Genomic DNA, 23,887 nt, shown 5'->3' on the forward strand with positions numbered 1-23,887 from the left:
CATTTCATGCCTAACAAAGCAGTAAGTGATGTTTAAAAAGAAAATGAAAAAAATAGCCCATAAGCTTCTTGTGCCACACAAAGTTTTTGTTTTGAATATGTCTCTTCTTAATTGTTTGGAATGACAGCATATAATCTCCCAGTCCTGAAGTGGGTTGTTCTCTGTTGTGTTTGCTCTGATTGCCTGGAATAAAACATATATATGTATTTTAAATGTCTTTCTTCAATGAAATACACTCTATAAAGGATAATTTCCTATTAAGGCATATTTGGACTTATGTCAAATGGATTATTGATCCCACCCTGGGGATTGAGTTCACAACTGGGCATGTGCCCTGACTGGGAATTGAACCGTGACCTCCTGGTTCATAGGTCGACGCTCAACCACTGAGCCACACCAGCCAGGCTGATCTCTTCATCTTTTATATGTTTCCCACTAGCCCAGAAAAGGGAGCTGCTGAAACCACGGTTGGCTCACCATTTTCAAACAGAGTGCATGGACTCGCTGCCAGGTCCTCATCCCGCTCCTGTGGTGCCTCTGCCTGGAGGGGAGGGCCCTACTCTCTCTGTCTGCCTTTTATTTTTATCTCTTAGGGGAGGAAGCCCAAGGCAGGGTCTGCATCTCACTCTTCTGTGTAGCTCCCTCATGTACTCTGGACAGTGTCTAAACTCAAGCCTTTCTTGGTCGTTTAGTCTGGTTATACAGGTTGTAAATTCCCCCACTTCCTGGGGGGGGGGGGCTCACAGAGGGCTAAAAAAATTATAACAAATCCTCAAAATAGATCTCCAACTGTGTTTTTGTAAAAATAAAACATCTTCTAAATGTTAAAGACTCTTCATTCCAAGGGGAGGTGGAGAATGGCTACGATTCAGAGCAGCTTCACTTTTTCTCTTTTAAAGGGAGTCAGTGGTAAGTGCAAAGCACTTCATTTTAAATCGCCGTCTTGATGGAAAATACACCGGGTTTTCCTATTTATAGTCTAGGTCACAATGAGTGATAGTGGCCCCAGCAATGATTCCTTTTGGTGCTTTACTGAAACTAGTTGTTGTTAAATTAAACATCACACGATTTTTAACTAAAATTATGCCCTAGAATGAGCTATATTTGGGACACTTCCTGGTATAACTGTTTATGCATCTCTTCTTTAACTTCATGTTGGACTTTTTGTAAAGTAAAAGATAAACCAGACACCATGATTTTTAAAATCTTGGATGCTGTCTTGCTGTGGACTGAATTGTATTAGCCCAAAATGAATTGTTTAAGCCCAAATTCCCAATACAACAATATTGAAGATGTGGCCTATGGGAGATAACTGGGGTTAGAAGAGGTCACGAGGGTGGGGTCCACATGATGGAATTAGTACCCTTATATAAAGAGACACCAGAAAGCTTGCTTACTTTCCTACTGCCATGTGAGGATACAGTAAAAAGGAGGCCATCGACAAGCCAGGAAGTGAGCCCTTACCAGGGACTGACTATAACAAGACCTTGATCTTGGACTTGCCAGCCTCCAGTACTGTGAGAAATAAATGCCTGCTGTTCAAACCACCCAATCTATGGTATCTTGCTATATAGAAAAGGCTGAGCTGAATAAGGCACTTCCCAATTGGTATGAGATTGCAAATGGTTCATGAACTAAATTCGAAGCTGAGTTTGTCATATAGGTTAAGTTTCAGCTTCACAGCACATAACATTATCAATATCTGTCTTCAAATTTTATATAGCCACTCCTCCTCCATAGATAGTGCCTTCTATTTATTTATTTTTAATATGTTTTTATTGACTTGAGAGAGAAAGGGAAGGCGAGGGAGAGAGATATAGGAATATCAATGAGAGCAACATTGATCAGCTGCTTCCTGCATGCCCACCACTGGGGATGGAGCCTGGAAGCCAGGCATGTGTCCTTACTAGGAATCAAACCTGTGACATCTTGGTGCATGGGTCCACGCTCACCCAACTGAGCCACTCAGGCTGGGCAACAGTGCCTTTCACTTAGATTAACGGAGTTCATTCTACTTATGGATCTACTTTGATGACCATCCCAAGGTAAAAATTGGTCACTCCTCCTTCAATTGACAACTTTCCATTATTATCAGAGTTAAGATTCAAAATCTAATTTTGAAAAGCTTGTGTTAGGGCCCAGCTAATGCCCCAGACTCTGGGATACACTGTGGCACTAAAATAAGATTTTCTGACAATCTCAGAGGGCAACTCTTCAGGAAGTTTAGTCGAAGCCAAGGCTTGGTCTCAGTTTAGCATCCACAGACCCCTGTCTTTCAGTTCACATTTTAGAATTGTTCCCCTGGGATGGAGATGGGGCAAACAGTCAGGCAGCTCCAGAAAAATTCAAACTCATGCAAGTGACTGGAAATTTATTTCCTTTGAATCCCAAGAATGGGGTTTGAGAAATCATCATCCCTTTGCATATTTGTATAACAAAAAAACACTGAAGAAAAAATTGTTCCACTTAAAGTAGCAGAAGTAAAACAACAAATATATTCTCCATTTGGTCAGAAACCACACAGGCCTGCCAACAACATTAACATCATTTTTAGATCAAATCCCTCAGATAAATTAGCAGCTTTCATATGGCTAGTTTAAATGGGCTCAATTGTAGGTATGGTGGAATTGGGGTCCAAGAAAATGGCATAGGTTCAGACCTGGTTCTGATTACCAAGGTTTATAGAATACGTTTTTGCGTTTAACCCTTATTGTAATTTTGCCCATGAGTGTTTGCCTAACCTCTGCCTCCTGCACATCAAGTTTCAATTCCCTAACATCCTTCTATGCTTTTAATTTGTATCCTCCCGCTCTCTGCCAGAGTCCTGCTGTTTCTTCACACACTCCCTAGGGCGGCAAGCCTGCAGGACTGGCTTGCATATGGACGCTTCAGTCACATCCTGCATCCAGGCAAGAACCCCTTGGATCTTCCCAATTAGAGCACCATCTCAAGCATTTAATGTATAAACTATCTTAAAAGTAACGGTGACTCATAATTAGCAACCGACTTCATGATAACGTTGTGAGTAGCATTAGCCCTCCTATTAATTTTCCAGTCTATAATTACTTTACAGGCATTCAGTTAAATACTACATATAAGAAGTTTTATCTGTCAGCATCAGAATTATTATCTTTACAAATAGATTCTTTTCTCTAGAGAGAACTCTTCACCAGAAGTACATTTTAAAGCTAGTATTTTGTGCATCTGAAACTAGATTAAATAATTTCCTGTTGCGTGAATGATGTATTAAGAATACAACTCTAATTGTTTATTGTGACTTTCTATATTCAGACATGTCCTACTGCAGAATATTTAAAAATATAAGTATTGAAAATAGATAAAACATGAGTGAAGAAAATTGCTAATTTTTGGTGCTGGAAGATACAAAGACGTAAAACTCAACCAAATGACAGCTTCATAAAGAATACGTATTGGGGGAAATTTTCAATAACATAAAAATGTTTTTGAAAAGATAATATAAGCCTAGGGCTTCTGAAAGAAACAATAAGACACTCACCTCTGTGAGGGACGCAGCGTTCATTAGCATTGTCCTGGGGAACGAATGCCATTGTAATCAGGCAGCTCAGCAACACGGCTGTTTTCACTCAAGTTGTCCCTTTGCAAAGGTAACAGCACATCATCGCTGTAAAAAGAATGCACCCTTCTTTAAACTTGAAGATATACTTTATATATACGAGTTTAAGAGATTTTTCCAGCAATGTTTGTAAGAAGCAAAAGTGGGGAGTCTGGTTCTCTCTGCCTCTCCCTGCAGACCCTTGGGGCCATGGTCCCACCGTGTCACCCTCACAGAGACTAACTCTCCTCATTCAAGACACCAAAGCAGACCCCTGATTAATGCACCAGGAGAACCAAGGCCATGGATTAATGTGTAGTGAGGGCTGTAATTCTCTCACCAAGTACCTACATCCATCTTAGCTTTGTCATTAGCAAATGAAATAATTTGAAATTCAGAAGCCAGAACATTCACTGTCAGGCCGATACTTGGATAATTATTGCCGATGTTAGCGTATGTTAAACTCAAACCATGTGGAGCCTCACTCTCTCCCACTTAAGATCATATTTTGTTAGTCATGGTTCAGGACAGGGGACGCTGTTGGAGCTACGAGCTGGGAGGTGTCCAGTCAATATGACCTGAATCCGCAGGTGGAAGCAACTGGGGTAGGATCTAGAGTCAGTGGTTTCTTGCAATAACCCATCAAAATATTAATATGGAAAGAATGTCAGACTACATCCCGTTAAATAGATTATTGAAACTCAGACCATTTCTTCTACTCCCACTCAGGTTGGAATGTTTTCCTTGCTCTCTCTTCCTTGTCCGCTCCTGTCACTGGCTCAGGCCTGAGGACCCCTGACTTTCTCTCTTTGTTGACATTTTAAGTTACACTGACAAGTCATTTTTAGGGGCTTAAAACCCATAATTTCCATGGATATATTGAGTGTATGATAGGGGAGGGAACAAGGGAGGAAATAAGAAAGTTAGATTCTTTAGTAATTTATACATAAATAGTGTTTGAGCATCTATTTTATTTAATTAGGATAGGAATATTTGTGAAATGCAAAGGGCTTTGAAGCACAAAGCCTCCAGAGATGGAAGGTTATTGGGGCTTTGAGGGAAATATACTGCACAATTACCACACAGTAATTTATATGACAAACTCTTTAGACATAACTTACTTGATAGTACTTGGCAGACTTTTTTGGTCATTTGCTCTTTTTAAGATTCATTTAATTAAAAAGCGACCTCACACTTTTAAAATGGCATAATTATATTGAGACTTTCGGTAAAATTATAATTACACATTATTAAACAATAAAATGGAAAGTTTTTCAAACTTAAGGACAGTAACTTAAAAATAAAATGTGTATTATTGAAAGTGACATAGAGATACTATAAATCTTACTGTGTTTGTGGAGTCAGTATAACAGGGAGGTGATGACAAAGAGGAAAAGGGTGGCTTAATCAGGGAGTTTGGTGTGTGGGTGGCATTTCAGCCAATGGATGCTCAGCCTCTGATCATGAATAGCACAGGGATGGGGGCGGGGCGGGCGGTTGGGAGGCCGGGGCAGACCACAGGGTCCTTCTCAGTGTTGTTCTTTTATGTTTTCATAGAATAATAAAGTAATCATTCAAATTGTTTCTTACAACATCCTAAGGAATTGATAGAGCTAGTATTCTGTCTAATGCAATGCTTTGAACTTTGCCATAAGTTCAACAACCATTTCTTTCTGTCATACTTTAAATCAATTCCTTCCAATATGCCTTAAAATGGGAAATAAAGGGGCCTCTGGAAACATATACCCATCTTTTAAATCCTTATTTAGAAAGCACAGCTTAAACATTTTTATGCATCAACTGTTACTTAACCTGCTGTGATTTAATGAGACATTTCTCCCAGAACTATCATCGATGTAATCAGGATTTTTTCAGGAGTCCCATAATAGCAGATCTGTTTTTCTTTTCTTTCAGCCGGGTTTTTTTTTAGAGGATTAGTAGGCAGCACAAATATGATAGCTTAGGATAAAGAGGCAAATTTATGCTTGAATTTCTCAGTGTAAGTACTCAAAAATTATTATTGATCCTAAAAATAAATTGTTAAAATTTGTGAGGTGTTTTCTTTACTTGGCATGTTAAACATTAACATCTCACAAATATCTTGCTAATGGACTCTATTACAAACCTATAACTATATTATTATTTTAATCCAATTTGAGTTAGTAAGTTTCATAAGAGCAAAAACCATGTCTTACACATCAATTCCTACCCCCCCCCCCCGAAAGAATTAGTACTTGATATAAAGTACATGTTGGCTACAAGTTTCCTGAATAAATAAAATGTAACCAGAAAAAACAAACAAACTTGTATGTTTAGAGAAATAGCATAGCTATGTAACTAGAAATGAATGAATTTTATAAGTCATAAAAGGCTAATTTTATCACTCTAATACTCAAACATTTATGTAGGCATATAAAAATAATAAATAGAAATAGAAGAACATTTATGGTTGAGACTCTAACTTGCGAAGATACATGGTCTGAATCCAGCACAATAACTTGAAATTTTACTGACACAGTGAATGACTGTGAATTTTCCTGTGTCTACAATTGACATAGTGAAAATGGTTGGAGTGGGGAGGATAGAGACATATCTATTCAAAGTTCAAGAAGTAGTTGGGAATATCTTAATACAAATATTCAAGGGATTATGCATAAAACTGCAAATTTACACTGATTCTCAACTGGTACTACTTTGCCTCCCCTTCCTCACTTGGGGTACATTTGTCTGAGTCTATAGACATTTCTGGTTGTCACACTCGGGAGAGATATCAGTGGAATCTAGTGGGTGGAGGGTAAGAATGACGTAGAATATCCTACTAGGCACAGGACAGCCCCTCATAACAAATGTATTTATTGATAATGTCTTGACCTTTGATAGATAAAACGTTTTTATTACATTTTTTTTTTGTGGGGGGAGGGATATATGTGTAATTCTCTTTTAGGAATTGAAAATGTAGAAATCTCATAGGGCAAAAGATCTCTCCAAACTATATTTTATTTCACATTTAGTTTCTGGATTCTGGTTCAATATACCTGCTGAGTTTTAGCACATTTCTAGTGAATTTGCCTTTGCTTAAAGCAACTAATTGAAATTATATATAGGCAATTATTCATGCATTACATTTACCTGTAGAGAGAACTGAACACTGTTTTAAAATAAGCATAACATGAGTTGCAAACTGCAACAACCCGCAGAGCACTCCAATATCCAATAGGCACTTCATTAAATCTTTTCACAATTACTTAGAACTTATCGGATGAACCATTTGCTACAAATCATTGCTAATGTAGCATCTTAAATAACTTCAAAAATGAGCTGGTACATTTTTATTAAGCAGTCTTAATGAACAATTTAAGAAGCAAACACTCCAGCATGCTATATTGCTTTTTTCTCTCCTCTTCAAATTTTATGCTATTGATTATTTTTTTAAAATACCATTTTTTTTTTTTTACAAATTAGGGAATTTCTGATAATAGGATAATTTTTCAGGAGAATGTTGGTCACCCTGACATTCCACAGGCCACTTCTTGGGGAGGGTAGCCTTTCTAATGCTGGATTTTTACAAATGGATTCCTATCATACACTTTTCTCTCCTATTCCAAATCTCTTCAGAACTTTGTTTGGTCTCCTAGTGATGTTGCAATATATTACAGATTTTCTTCGATTCACAGTGCCCATTCACCCAAAGAAAGTTAGAAAAATAAATGAAAAAAAAATCTATTTTAATTTTTAAAAAGTTGGAGTACCTACTTTCTTGAATTTTGCATACATATGTAAAATATGTGTCACCAGGACTGAGTCATCAGTCTTCCTATAGAACAAATGAAATTTTGTTCATTTGGTTTCATCTGTTGGTTTCCAGGTAATCCAGTCTTGAATGAGGAGCACCAGAGCATAACGGTTTTGGGGGTTTTTGTTGGTGTTTGTTGGTTTGCTTTCACATTGTATCTGAAATGAAATGTTCTCTGTAATTATACAAAATTGAAGACAAAATACTCTAGTGGGAGGTGTTAACAGCATTTTTTCAAGAGTTTGGCAACAGCATATCTAATTAGTTATCCAGAGTTCCTGGGGACAGGTAAGCCAGTTGGCATAAGGAATCCAGGAAACTTCCCATGGAGCCCCGCCCCGTTTGACTGGGGCAGAAATAAGAGACCAGTATCGGGAATTGGCAAAGGTGTTCCAATCCTATCACTGTAAAAGCAAAACCAAGAAAGCCCTCAAATTAACCGCTGACGTATATGATGCTACAGGCTTAATACAGTGTCTAGGGCACAGCACACACTCTCTAAGTGTTGTTTAAAGAATAGATGAACTACCAGCACTGTGTTTTATTCTACATAAATATTATAGTAAAGTTATTATTCAAGAACTACAATGGGTGGAACTCACGGGTCAAAAACAGTACATAGCTCAAATAGATATTCATTCATTAAGTTCATTGAGGACCTGCTAGATTGAGCATGCCTTTCCTTTGTTGCTTACATAAAACGCACTCACTGCTTTTGGATATTAAGGGTACTCAGATCACCTACAGTGGTCCGCAAACTGCGGCTCGGCAAACCGCGACTCGCGAGCCACATGTGGCTCTTTGGCCCCTTGAGTGTGGCTCTTCCACAAAATACCGACTTCTGCGCATGGGCCAGGAAGTTTCAATAGCACTGTCCGTGCACGCCTGCACATGGTATTTTGTGTAAGAGCCACACTCAAGGGGCCAAAGAGCTGCATGTGGCTCGCGAGCTGCAGTTTGCCAACCATGCACCTAGGAACATGATTCTTCCCCTGAAATACTCTTTCATGGTTGTCGTCTCTGGTTAGGAGACACACAGAACTCACACACTAAAATATATTTTGAATACATTAAGAGGGCCATCATGCTATCACAATAACCTGCTCCCGTAGAAAATGAGAATTATTCCAGGAAAGTCACTTTTTATTCTTGCCTTCACTTTTTCACTTGGGAAATGAAGAAAGATTTAAGAGAAAAAATGTTTGCCTAACACTTTGGAAAAGCTTTGAGGATAGTGGGTAATGAAATAATGATTTCTAAAACACTAGCAGATTTCCACATAAAAGTTGCTGTGAGATGCAAAGATGATAAGAATTTTAGGAAAACACTGCATTTAATAGCCATTTGAAAGAGAGGTTGAATTCTAAGAAGTGCTTCAATTTAGATCTTAAAATCCAAATGATTATTTTAGGACTTTAAAAAAAAATGCCAACTTGGGTAGAAAACAAATAAGTAAGTCATAAACATGTCACCTTTGCTAAAAATCAACTTCTGCTTCCTAAAGTTAAAATGTAGTAGTAAGATTGGTTACTCTGTAAGGAAGTAAACAAAAACTGCCAAAGAAAGCAGAAATAAGCATGTTTCATAAAAACACAAAATGTAGTTATAGAATCATGAAAATTAGATGATAAAACACATTACATTTCCCAAATATTTCAGGATAGTTTTTGGATACTAAATAACAAAGGAGATACTGATTTTATATTAAACATTGAGAAAGAATATAATAATTATAATGGTGGGTAAAATACTATTTTATGTTTTTATCATGTTAGTAAAAATATTGCTTTGACCTATATTTCTCTTCTGAATTAACTTGGATTGCTTTTTCAAGACTAACAGATTTTCAGAGACTCCTTTAAAAAGTCAGTTATCTAGTTTAAAGGATGATATATTTACATCTATAAACTTTTACTCAAAAAACATAACTTTTAAACTAAATTCTCCTCAATTATGACATATTTTCTAAGTGAGTAATCTTTTTTAATACTTTTTATTGATTTTAAAGAGAGAGGAAGTTCGAGGAAGAGAGAGAGAGAGTGAAAATAAGAGAGAGAGAGATCAATGCAAAAGAAACATGGATTGGTTGCCTTCAACATGCACCCTGACCAGGAATCCAACCCACAACCCAGATATGTGCCCTGATCAGAAATCGAACCAGTGACCTTTTGGTGCATGGGACAATGCTTAACCAACTGAACCACACTGGCCAGGGCTAAGTGAATAATCTTTATGCTTATTCTCTTTCCAATATATTTTGGCTACCTAAATCAATACTCAAGAAAAAGGCTAAGCATAACTTATTTTCTAGTAGTTTAAGTTGCAGAAATATAGCAAGTTCCCATGTATCTTTTATGCAGCTTCCCCACTTAAAAGATCTTTCATACCATACTCCATTGTCCAACAAGGGCATTAAAAAGGGTGTAATCCCATTAACTCAGGGAAAAGGAAAGTCAAACTTTTAATTCAGAGATGATAGATGGATGGATAGATAGTTGTGGTTTCATTCTTTGAAGATGGAAAATAGATATAAATGGCTTAATTCTACATGAAAATGAGGCAAACATGATTTTTATTTTGCTACATAAGTCCCTTAACCTCCCCCTATCTATTCTTATTACCTCTAGACATCTCATTTTTATCATGATTATTTATGGAATATATGGCCATAACCCAGACATCCCCCTTATCTTTAAGTCCTTGAGGAATGTCCACATCCTCCTCCCTGATGAACCCTAGCCAGTCTTACTTCAATAACTGGCTCAGGGTCCTCAACCTCAAGACAAACTTCTACTTGCTCTCTTGCTGCACTTGTTTTTGTGTTTTATAGCATTCATGTATGGATTAAAAATTTTTTTGTTACTGGACATTTTTTCAGTTATTTTTTCCATATGTTTCTGACTTTTTTGCAATAGATTACAAATTGAAAAAGTATAGAGACCATTTTCTCCATCACTTTCAAATTCCCTTAAGTCTACAACCAATTACACCTATGGTTATATGGTTAAGCTTAAAAATGCTTAACCATAAAAAGTATTCAATAAAAAGTATTGAATGCAAACAGAGCAATTACAAAAGGGCATATCTGCTTAAACATGTTTCATGAAATACATCTGTAAATGAAAATTTCGGGAACATTCCACACTTATTTAGAAAACATTTCTCTTTGGCATATACCATGTGGGGCAAAAGTAGGTTTTCAGTTGTCTGCAGGGAAAATACTACAACCAATAGATAATAATATAAGAATAAACTGTATTTTGCATACTCACAACTGTAAACCTCCTTTTGCTTCACCTTGTATTTGAAAATAAGAGGTAGAAAGTCAAGAAAAACTATCATTGAAATGATCTGGAAAAATTAAATCTAAGGCTTAAGACCAGATGCAAAGAAAATTAAAATTAAAAATACATATATTATAAAAGTAATAGAAAATTGCACAATTTATTGCTAAAACAAAAACAAAACAAAACTTAAAGGCTTTTCCTGGGATCCCTGAACTTCCATGTAATAAGTCTGGAATGCCACTAGGACAGGTCACCTGTTTATGCTCTGGCTAGTAGTCTTGTTGAGCCCAGTCTTCCAACTCCCCGGCCGGGATTTCTGACAGTGAACAAAGCTGTATTGGACCCTCGGGAAGCCATATGCACCAGCCAATTCCCCCTGGCAACCTTGTGACAACAAAGATTTCTTTGCCAAGTTCTGCCCAAATTCCCATCTACAAAATTATGAGAATAAATGCTGTTATCTTAAACCACTTAAATATGCAGGAGTAGTAGCCATCTATTTTAGCATGAGATAGCAATGCAATCCTTACATTAACAAAGCAATTTAAAACCAATTTCAGGATGATTGCCACATTATAGTGAAGATTGGGATATGAGTGTGTGTGTGTATGTGTGTGTGTGTGTGTGTGTGTGTACATATATGAACACTTAGCTCTCCGGCTTTCTGTGCATGTACTAGAAAAGGAGAAATTACAATAAATTAGATGCCTTCTTGCCCCCATTCTACCCTGCCCATTCACACACAAGGAAAAGAATAAAGAAAGAGAAACAATATTGATTTTCCAGGTCAATATTCTACTCACAACATCCTACTGCCTATATCTCATCTTGAAATTGTTACTGATTTTTATTTTTGTAAATGGTTAATAGTAATTTTACTTCTCCAAGGAATTTCATCTCTTAGCACATCTGATTCTCTCCCCATGCACTTGGGAAATAGTTAGGGCACATACTACTCTTTGTATTTTATGGACGAGGGAAGCAGAGATATGTTAAATGTTTGCCTGAGATGTCAAAGTGAGTCAAAGAGAACTGGGCCAACCTCTGACTGCCACCGTGTGTGTGTCCTGGTGCGCCTTGCTGCGTAAGACACAGGTAACAACTCAATGCTAGCATATGAGCACAATACAAAGAGAAAGACATTTTGAAGCATAGTTAGAAACCTAAGTTTTAAGAAATCTAAGGCTATAAATACATGAGCATCAGCAGAGTTGCAAACTTATCTAGAAAATCTAAATAATATTTTCAGATGCTCATAAAGTACTAATTGATTCTTTACCTTTAAATTTCACATTAACTCTTTCCAAAATGCTTTCATGTTATAATTTTCTTTAATTATCCTAAAAACTCTACAAGGCATATATTTTATTATTAACCCATTTACCAATGAATGAGAAAGTGAAATTGCTGAGAATTCACACTTAAGCCAATAGTCCTCAATCTTTGCTACACATCAAAACTATCTGGAGAGCTTCTAAAATTCTCAAGGCCTGGGTCACACTCTATACCAAAAATATCAGAATGTCTGGGAGTAGGTTATAAGCATCATTTGCAGGGCCCATGTGATTTCAGCGTGCAGCAAAGTTTGAGAGCCACTAGCCAAAGCAGTAGCTACATTGCAGTTATTTGGTGCTCCATCCTGTACAGCATGAAAGTGCACTCACAGATCATCTTGCTATTTTTCCTTGGGACATCAACCACCAGCAGTGTTATGAAACTATTTGTCCTTGATTTTGATTTTTCATTCCATGTGTGATGAGAAACAGATCTTTATATAATACTAGAGGCCCGGTGCACAGATTTTGTGCACGAGTGGGGTCCCTCAGCCTAACCTGCGGGGATCAGACAGAAACCAGCTCTCAGACATCCCCTGAGGAGTCCCGGATTGTGAGAGGGTAGTTCTTGGGTGACGCATCCCGGAATCTGGCTTCCTCCTCTCTGTTTCCAGGTGCATCACCTGAGAACTGCAGCTGCCAAGTCACCACAGCTTGGCAGCTCCTGCATTGAGCGTCTGCCCCCTGGTGTTCAATGTGCATCATAGCTACCAGTTGGACGGTCGAATGATCAGACAGTTGCTTAGGCTTTTATATATAGAGATGCAGTTACCACAAAGTGTTCAACCCTACATCAAGCTGCAGCTGAAGTGGTAGGTTAGACCTCTAAGACACCAACCTTTAAAAACCTTGATTCTGATTTTAGCTCACCTTGTCTATGGGCTATCATGTTACTCTTGCTACAACAATGAAAAGAAAGTTCTCTGTTTTTAATTTGGATCTTAAATCAAATGAAGCAACTTTGAATACTTTCTGTGCATTAAAGATTGAAACAGAAAAGATGTAAATCAATATAATAAAACTTGATTTATGTACAAGTTTCACATACAGAGTCTTAGATGAATTCAATGAAACAAGGTTCTGTCCACTTTAATGATGTTGAGTGGGAGTTGGTGGTGTATCTCCCAGTACCCACATCTTGATTGCTTGTTGTCAGTTTTCCAAGACAACTCAGACCATATTTCTCCTTCCCAATCTTAGATCCTGAAGAGTAACTGGGAATCACATAACACAATGTTCAAGAACACAGATCATTATTATCACCCTATAAATATTTATGCATTAGAAATTTTCTAACTGGATCTCAGAAATGAACACACACCGTGTTCCCTTAATCTTGAACAAGAAAGAATGGTTAGAAAGTTCTATGATCTGTTCCTTCACCTCCTTGGAGAATATGGGGCCATAAATTAGAAGGCAAGAACCCTCAATAGTGTTACTGTTTATCTACCATTACTCAAGGTCTCTAGTAATAAACATAGAGGTTATGAAGCTACCTCTCAACAAGCTTCCTAGAATTGTAGTGGCCTCATAAAGAATAGACATTGTACCAATGTAAATAAAGGACTCATTTCATTAGAAGCAGTTCCAGTATAATTGGCCCCATTTTGCTTTTGGCTACCGTTAGGCTTACCTTTTTTTCATAGTGCAAAAAATCATCCTTAAAGCCAACACACATTCACCGAATTTCTTATCTCTACACGAGAGAAGTCAATCTTTAGCTATAACTAGTATTGAGTTAATTTACTACTTGGATTAACAATTAAGTTATTGAAAGGTATTTTAAATGATTTAACAATACAAACTAAAGGATCCTTTTCTTCTTTACATGGTGAATCTTACAAATCTTAATCAATGCAACATTTTCATGAGTTAAATACCCCTTCAGTAGAAGAAAATTTTAAATGGCATTTATTAAAGTTAGTGTTATCTAATGAAACTGTTTGCAATGTCCTCCTTTAGAAAAGCCCACTTCTTAAAAGACTAGTTCACAGACAAATGATTGTGCATGAATAATGAAATACATTTAAAATAAAAGCAAAGTTCCTGAATTGTATTTAATGGACAAATTCTTTTCTATGGGGCCTATTTGGGGCTCAGTTTTCAAATATCAAGTATTAAATAATCTGCACAATTCTCAAAGAGCTTTGATTTTCTCTTTCATGGTTTCCATTGTACTAAATAATCGATAAGAAACATTTATTATAAAACTTTGTTAGACAGTTGCTATACTAATCTGTGACATTAATAATATCATCTCGATGAGCAAATTCATAAACTAGAGAATACATTGAATTAAGACAGGCTATATATCCCCACGCCCCAAATTTCAGGATCTGATGGAAAATGTAATTTGAAATAGTATGAATTCAATGCAGAGTGGGAAAAAGACATAGTGTCATTAAAGCAAGAAATATGTAGGATTCTTGAAAGGGATCTAATCTATGGAGAAATAAATGCTTAAAACAAGTGTGAGAAAGGCTGTTTTTATAGATAGGAATGATTTGTGGAAGATGAGGTCCAGAGTCAATGGAAGAAAGAGGTGGTATGTGCCCTGGGAAATTCATCATGACTAAATGGAGGCTAAACCAAGAGTCGCTAGGACATTTGACAAGCGTGAGAAACTATACAAGGAGGCACCTATAAGAACACTCAGCAGCAAAGGGTGATGCATTATCTTCCAGGTATAACCCAAATGCAGGGCCAGAGAGTCAGGAGAGCTTCCAGGTAATTGCTGATCCTAGAAAGCGGAGGGATCTCACACAGGAGCTCAGTTCCATCTTTCAGTTGCCAATTCATAATTCAGTAAATGTAATAGGAAGATGAATAAGAATTCTCAAGTACAAACATGAGCATTCAACCCCACTCACCAATAATGGAAGAAAATCAATACCGTAAATAAACTCATTGATAGAGAGCAGGCAGAAGAGGTGTCCAGGCCCCTTGGGGGGTGAGGGGGTAAGCATTGGGAGGGAGTTGAGCAAAAAAGAAAAAAAGGGAAAAAACTCATTGAGGCTAATAAAAGTGTGGTGATCGCTGGGGGCAGGGAGGGTTGGGGGGTGAAAGAGAGTATTGGGGGGATAGTATTATGGATGGAGATTTAACTCGGGTGGTGAGTATGCAATACAGCATACAGATGATATGTTGTACACCTGAAACCTGTATAATTTTGCTAACGTATCACCCCAATAAATTCAATAATAAAAAAAGATGCCGATGTCAACAGAACTAATACCCAATGAAATAAATAGAGCCAATAGAGACTTAAGAAAAAACATAAAGATGTTGTATATTTTCAGAGCTGTGCAGCAGGGTATTTCCCCCCCATAATGAAGAATCTACAAAGCCACATTCTGGCAATGAAAATTTTCATTGTTTTTTAAAGCTCATCAGATAGAGGTGGAGTAAATAGCAGAATAAATAACCCCAAACCTAAAGAGAAAATTAATTAAGTAAAATGATGAAATTTAGGAATTTTTAAAGAATATCAGGCAAAAGGTGAAGGAAAGGGAGCAAACAGGTGATGAGTTAAGGGACTTGGAAGTTATATCCAGAAGTTCAACAATCTCTCTGAAGTCTGGGAAGAGAAAATAGGAAGGATGGGGAGGAATTATCTAAAACAAATAAGAAGGAGATAAATAATCCAAGTTCTTTGTCCTCCCTGTTCGTCTACTCTAAACCTTACCTCCTTCATATGAACATCTTTATCAGAGTTTGAAAAGATCAAATGATGTTTATTTATATTCTCGATCTTTAAATTATCTTGTAAAATGTAATAGTGAACAAAGCGTTAAAGCTGATATCTAATTCAAGTTCAATGTTATCATTTGCCTTCAGTTAACACTGTTTTTCTGGTCAAGGAGCTCAGGTATAAAAGAGTGCACTCCAATTAGACAACATAGAGATTTTCATTACTTTTCTCCAAATATGATCACAAACTTAAAATTCCAGGTGAAACAAACAGTGACAGAAGGAATAGAATGTCTGAGACCCCACCAATCGAATGTAACCAATATGCTGACCACTCTAATGTTCTGAATACAGAAGTTTTAGAAGATATATGGGGTGATGACTTTCATATCTTCACAACTTCTCCTCTTTCTCCATCGCGTAACCTCAAATCTTCATAACATTAACAAATTCATTTCCCCCGATGGTAAGAAACCTTCTTTCTTACACTTTTTAAAAATCTTTATTGTTGAAAATATTACATAGGTCCTCCTTTTCCCCCCATAAACCTTCTTCTTTATCACTCTTAAGCTGGTTTTAAATAGATGTAAATAGCGAGCACCTGATTTGTTTTCCCTATGGCAATGACACATAATTTGTAGTGCTTTTGCTCCTTACTGAAATGACGCCTAATCTTTTATGAACTCTATGGCAAATACTCCATATGGCAGGGGAGACCTAATTCTGCATTTGTGTTGGTTAGGACTGAAAATGCCGTTTCAAGTAGGTGCGCCAATGTTTACAGCAGAATCAAGATTTATTAAGACTACTCCACAGAGCAACATTGTGCAGAATTTATGAACTATATAACTGCCATAAAGGTCACTGGATATGCAAACGTTTAATTTGGAGAATCATGTTATGGTATAGAACTGCTACACTCAATGCTTGTTAAAATAAATGGTTTAAGAATATCTGTCTCAGTCTGTGTAGTTTATGAATTTCAACCAAAATAGCTCCCTATTATCCAATAGTTTAAGTTTGGTTTTCTTCTTTTTTAATCCTCACCTGAGAATATTTTTCTATTGATTTTAGAAAAAGTGGAAGAGAGAGGGAAAGACAGAGAAATATCCATGTGAGAGAAACACATCGATTGGTTGCCTCCTGCACCCTGAACCTGCAACCAAGTTACGAACCTTTGCATGGAATCAAATCCAGGACCCTTCAGTCCACAGGCTGATGCTCTATCCACCAAGCCAAACCGGTGAGGGGCTGTTTTCTTTATTTTTTGTTCACAAATCCACAATTCATATCACGTGTAAAATAGTGAAGAAAACAGATACAAATTTAACCTCACTTTTAAAATCCACTGTTATTTATAGAGCACACTACATATGATTACTTACCCAACTTTCAACATTTATTATTGTACTAGAGGCCCAATGCACGAATTTGTGCAAGAGCAGGCCTTCCTTCCCCCAGCTGCCGACACTGGCTATCCTCTGGCACCCAGGACGCAGACCTCCCTCACAGCCCCGGCTTCCTCCAGAAGATTGTCCCGAAGGACGACCAGTCTAATTAGCATATTATGCTTTAATTATTATAGATACCTTTATTAATTCCTCTTTTGATACTAAGATCTGTGAGAATGGATAACTTATTAAGAGATATAACTCAAGTATTTGTAATGGAAACATTTGAAAAGGCATTGATAAATTAGATTAAGGATTATAAAAGTGTTTTAATTTGTGACATTATATTTGGATATATCATTTTGCATATCTCTGTATATATCCAAACAAGTAAAATGTAAAGAAAAATATCAATTTTAGATTCATAATTCTTTAGTATGATAAACGTAATACAATAAAAGTGTAATAAAATAAAAAGATGATATAAACAATAGTGTGCATTTTAAAAATATTTTCTATACCAGATACTCAATGGTAAATATAGTATAAAATATTTTTCTACAACTTTCTTATACAGTATTTTCAATGTTTATTACTACAGATCCAAAATATGGAATCAGAATATAACTTAATGTATATTAAATTTCTGGATAGTACAGTAACAGAGTGTAGCTTTGTCATAGTGTTTACATTGTAAATATTAGACTATAAAATACTGCACTTATTTAAATTTAAAAATCATAGTTTCATTAAATTTTAAACACAAAAGATTATCATGATATCATATGATTAATTTTTCCCTTCTGATGCAAAGATGATATGTTCCCACAATAGCCAGGATTGAAACTTTCTTACCACCATGAAAAAATATGGTTAAATTATTTTTTTTTTGGCATACCTATAAGTTACTAAGAATTTTGCTAAGATTTTCTTCGGAATTGTTTTTCATTTTTAAAAAATTTTATTTTATTGCTTAAAGTATTACAAAGAATAGTACATATGTTTTCTTTTTTTCCCATTGACCTTACCCTGGTCTCCCCTACCCCCCAGTCTCTTGTGTCCATTGGTTATGCTTATATGCATGCATACAAGTCCTTCGGTTTGGAATTGTTTTTCTTTTAATAAACCCTGTGTCAGAGATACTATTATTATCTTCAAACAGGGAAAACTAAAACTCTGAGAGTTTAAATAATGTGTCTAAGGTCAGTCATACAAACACATAGCAGAGCTAACATTTGAATCCATGGTTTAAGTTTATTTTCCTAAAAATGCACTGCACCCTGTGGTACTACATTTAAGTTAAGGCCAGGGCATGACAAAACAGTCAGCCAAAAGAATCAGTTTGTTGTGGAAAGTATAAGCGTTCCTTACTGAAGGGTTCTCTGTTCTCAAATATCTAGGGAATGTCTTTCCCTGAACTTGTAGGGACTGCATCATACGTGTGGAATAATTTAGTTCATTTATCCACGTCTGATGTCCACTGCACACTTCTCTCCCTCTCATGTGGTCTCTCCATGCTATTGTAAATCTCAACATCTACTAGTACTTTCTTGGGCTTCCCATACCAGTGTCATGCTTTTCCATCAGATCCACACCCGTCTCTTTGGATTGAGAACTTTGGAATGAAATGCATTTTTTTTTTCTTGGCTAATAGTTCCACAGCACACACCATAAATCCATCAGGATCAACTGTGCCTTTAATTTTTAATTTTTTTATTATATTTTATTGAGTTTTTACAGAAAGGAAAGGAGAGAGATAGAGAGTTAGAAACATCGATGAGAGAGAAACATCGACCAGCTGCCTCCTGCACACTCCCCACTGGGGATGTGCCCGCAACCAAGGTACATGCCCTTGACCGGAATCGAACCTGGGACCTTTCAGTCCGCAGGCTGACGCTCTATCCACTGAGCCAAACCGGTTTTGGCAACTGTGCCTTTAGAATTTGCTCAGTGGGGCCTTTAATAAATAATGATGGGTATGAGTCTGTCCACACCCATCTCTCAATTTACCATTACTTTGAGGTATGATCCAATGCAATATTATTCTTACTGATCTTTGGAAGATATTCTTTATTCCTTTTTAAATCATAGAGTTTTATTAAATTTTTCTCTAAAGCGTAAACACTCTTCACAGACATTTGCAAGTGAGAGTATACTCACCTTAAGATTACATAATAGACAATAGTAGAGAAATGATAGAAAAACAGTCACATATGTTGGAAAGCACACACAATTGTGTGTTAGGAAATCTGTATACAATAAGTTATTTTCTACTCAGGGTGTCAGCTTAGTATAAAATAATGTGGTATAAAATTATAGCAATTTCTAAATTTCTCTCCACTTCTTTTTTTAAAAAATATATTTGTTATTGATTTCAAAGAAGAAGGGAGAGGGAGAGATAGAAACATTAACAATGAGAGAGAATCATTCATAGGCTGCCTCCTGCATGCCCCCTAGTGGGGATCGAGCCCACAGCCTGGGCATGTGCCCTGAACTTGGAATCAAACCATGACCTCCTGGTTCATATGTTGATGCTCAACCATTGAACCACAGCAGCCGGGTAGGGAAAGGCATTTTTAAAGTAAAATCTCATATCCATCATACTATCTATTGTTTAAATGTGATGATAGAGTAAAAATATTTTCAAATATCTTAGGGCTAAAATACATATAACTCTATGCTATCATAGACTGTGCTTCAGAATGATTAAGGGAATTAGACCAAGGAAATAAAAAATCCAACAGAGAAAAAATGCCTAAAAACTAGGATAATAAATTAGTCTAGATTGGAGCAGAGGATGCAGGAATTAGGTCTCCAAGAAATAAAAAAACAGATGGATAGATTTGTGATATGGAAATTGAAACTTCAGAGTAGTTTGATGTGACAGTAGTTCTGAGGTGAATAGTGATAAGTACATAGAAATCTAAACCAATGAACAAATTAAAAAGTTAAAAATTACCAAGGAAAACTGAAATGGTGATCTACATAAATAAAATTACAGGTCATATTTATTCATTTAACCAAAAAATATGATTAAACAATATTGAGGTGTGGGAATAAGTTAGGAGACAGAATTAAATAGAGACAAATTCTCAAAAAGGAGTTAAGAGATGATGTTTAAATTGATAGTGCCATAAACACATAATTTAGAAATATGGAGTTACCATGCCATTAATATTCAAAACTATTTAAATTACTTTTTTAGAATTCATGACTTGCATTAAAGCTCAGAGTGGTGAATGGTTTTGCAAAAAGGAATAGATTCAGACTCATTTTTCCATTTATATGAGAGGCAATGTATTTTCTTTTTACTCTTCATCAGTGCTCAGTGATACAGCCCACTTTCACAGAAAAGCATTTCGTGAAAATTTTTATCTGGTCAACTCTTTTACTAATAATGATAGAACATAAGGTCACAAACCAGATGCTCAAGTTCATGCTTCGCCAAAACACTTTGCTCCATCATGTAGGTCCTCATTAACAAGGGCTTAAAAATAAACTCCTTCTATCTATTACAGAGTAACAATTTCATCCAACTGATTCATCTCTACTCTTAATAATTAAAGAAGATATTTTCAGGGTGACAACAGGAAGACAACAGTTACCCACTGAGAGGACTAATAAATAAATATTTTTTTTTCCTGAAAGTTTGGATAATGAATGTATCTGTGATATGATTTTCCTTAATTATAATAATTTTATATTATATGTATGAGAACTATTGATGTAAGTAAAACATTAATTTAGCAATATCTAAAGTGTATTTTGAGACAAATAAGCTTATATCTACCTATACCTAACCAGAAAACAAATTGTTCTAAAATTATCATTTGGTATGTTTCACCAATGCTTCCTAATTTGAAAGATTAGAATTTGAAAATATATGATTTACTTTAAACAATAAAATAAAATTAAAAAAAAATTTAAAAAGAAAAGATATGATTTAAATATACTGGCTTGAGCTTCTTTTAAGTACTGATGTAATTTAATTTTAGTTTTTATTTTGACCATTGGTGTTAAGAAGAATTTATACATTTTGTACTCTTTTCCTATATTATTTACTATTAATTTACGTTTAAATATATGTAATCAAAAAAATAACATGCTCCTCTGTCCCTTTTTCTTTTTAAAAAAATATAATTTTATTGATTTCAGAAGGAAGGGAGAGGGAGAGCGAGACAGGAACATCAATGATGAGAGAGAATGATTGATCAGCTGCCTCCTATACAACCCCCACTGGGGACCAAGCCAGCAACCCTGGTGTGTGCCCTGACTGGGAATCAGACCATGACCTCTTGGTTCATAGGTTGAAGCTCAACCACTGAGCCATGCCAGTCAGGCTGACCCTTGTTCTTTTATATGGAGGCAGATTTTAAAGAAAAAAATATGGTTTTATCTTACCTTGACTTTATTTTCATTTAGACACATTTATGATGTATTCCTTTCATCCTGAAGAGCATTAGAATCCCCTTTGGACAGCTTTTCCTTCATATGGCAAAAATATCTCTAGAAAGGTTAAGGCCTCACAAAGGCATAGCTGAGTTGAAATGGACAGGTGCATTGCTGGGGGGCAAAGGGAGGGGGCAGGAAAGACAAAACAATTGTCAATAAATTCATTCTTCATTTACATTGCTTTGTGGCAATGAAATGGTTTCACCTTGTTTTATGCATTGGTTAGAGTTTTCCCCCTTGAAAATGACCTATTCTGCCAATAAACATAAAATAATTTGTTAAATATGACATATTGTGAAAAGTTAATATAGCTTTATTTATATACTAGAGGCCCGATGCATGAAGATTCGTGCAAGAATAGGCCTTCCTTCCCCTGGCTGCCAGCACCTCCTTTGCTCTGGCCTGGAGCTGCCTTTCTGCTTTTGCTCTGGCCTGGAGCCACCTTCCACCTCTCGCCTTATTGCATCAATTTGCATATTCCCTCTTTATTGGCTGTGGGTGCTGCCATCTTTGTCATGAAGTTATGGTCAATTTGCATATTCTGTCTTTATTAGATAGGATGATCACTAGTGATTTATGTAGGGGCTAAAAAAGTTTTTCTAGACCCTACCCTTTTAGGGTCCCTAGGTGGGTCTGAAAATTAAACCGATGAAGACAAATTAACAGGAGAAAAGCATACATATTTTATTAAATTTTTACATGTAAATTGGAGCTTTCACACACACAAAAATGAAGACCCAAAAAAGTGACAAAGTGACCAGAGCAGGAAACTTTTATACCTTGTAGACAAAGAAACAATAAATCAGTGAAGAAATAACAAGACAAATAGGTTTACGCTAATGGTAGTAAATAGTAAAGAAGTAACTAGGAAGATAGGTTTGGTTTCATGTCCCAAATTCAACAACTCTGGTGATAAAAATGCATTCCTTCCTCCTGGTACAGAGAGGGCACCTTTTTCATGGGAAGTTTATCTCCTGCTTTCAGGGAAGAAGAGTGAGGTGGGGGTCAGACTGACCTTCTTGTTTCTGCCATTTTCTCAAATTTCTTCAGTTTATGATTATAAATATGTCAAGCTACTGCATATTGGGGAAACATGTCCTGAATCCCATCACTTATAACAAATGTGAAATTGCGTATTTAAAGAAATAAGCACCATGCATGTAGGATATGAATCATTTTGTGCTTATATATTTCATAAAAATCTGTTTTACATGTTTTATTAGGATTCTGGATAATGTATTGAGAATGAATTGTAAGACACAAGGATCTTAGAAAACTACTATTTGGAGCAGTGGTGTTTGAGAGCTCCTAGATGCATATTACTACTGAATATATGAAATGGGACAAGTCTTAATTGATTGGACTCTAAGCGTAAAATACACACCAGATTTCAAACCCTTAATATAAAAAAATAATAAGTACATCCTTAATATATTAAAAAATTGATTACATGTTGAAATGATATTTTGGACACTTTGAGTTAAATTAAATATATTGTAAAAATTAATTTCTCCTCTTTATTTTTCCTTATTAGTGAGGCTACTATAAAATTTTAAATTATATATTTGGTTTGCTTTCTATTTTCAGTTTACATATAACTCCTCAATAAATCAAACTACTTTGGTCTATTGAGGAGTTATCAGACTCAATATATTTAGTATGTACATCCAAAAGAATGGATTGGATATAGAGTTTGAAAGTCAAGGATGACTATAATGTTCTTTTGTCTGAATGACTTGGAAGCTGGATGTTTAAATCAAGATGGGAAGAGTAGAAGAAGCAGGTTTGGAAAGAATGTAAATTAGTTTTGGAGGTCTGAAGCCCAAAACATCATGAATGGAAAATCAGAAAAGACATGTTACGCTTGCCTCTAGTTCCATTAGAAGTTGCCATTCGAAAAGGGCGACTTGAATGTCTTTAATCTTTACCAGTGTAGGTATAAGTGAGACCATATTAAGACAATTGTTCTTGGTGCTTACTTTTGTGATGGATAAACTTTACATTAGCTTAAAGTTGTCTCCAAGTATCTGCGGCTGCTCATGCTTCTCTGTAAAGATAGCATGTCATCCATCAGGCAACAGTGCTGTCCTGCTGCCTGAGCCAAAGATGGCACCAGTGCCTAGGGCATCATGGCCGGTGGAGCAGCGAGACAAATGTGCAGCAATGTATGTGTCAGGTTCTCCAAATGGCTCTTATGAAAATTGTTCTGTAAGATACAGCCCTAATTCTTCTCTTTACTGGAGCTCAGAGTTAGTATATTAGGACAGGCTGGACAACAGATCTGTCACCATTGCAATATTAACTTTATTCTTGCCCTCACGAGTCCCTGAACAAAATTTATACCTGTTCTCCAATTCTACCCCATC

This window comes from Myotis nattereri, assembly GCF_964212035.1.
Source record: "Myotis nattereri genome assembly, chromosome: 2".
Classification (NCBI taxonomy): Eukaryota; Metazoa; Chordata; class Mammalia; order Chiroptera; family Vespertilionidae; genus Myotis; species Myotis nattereri.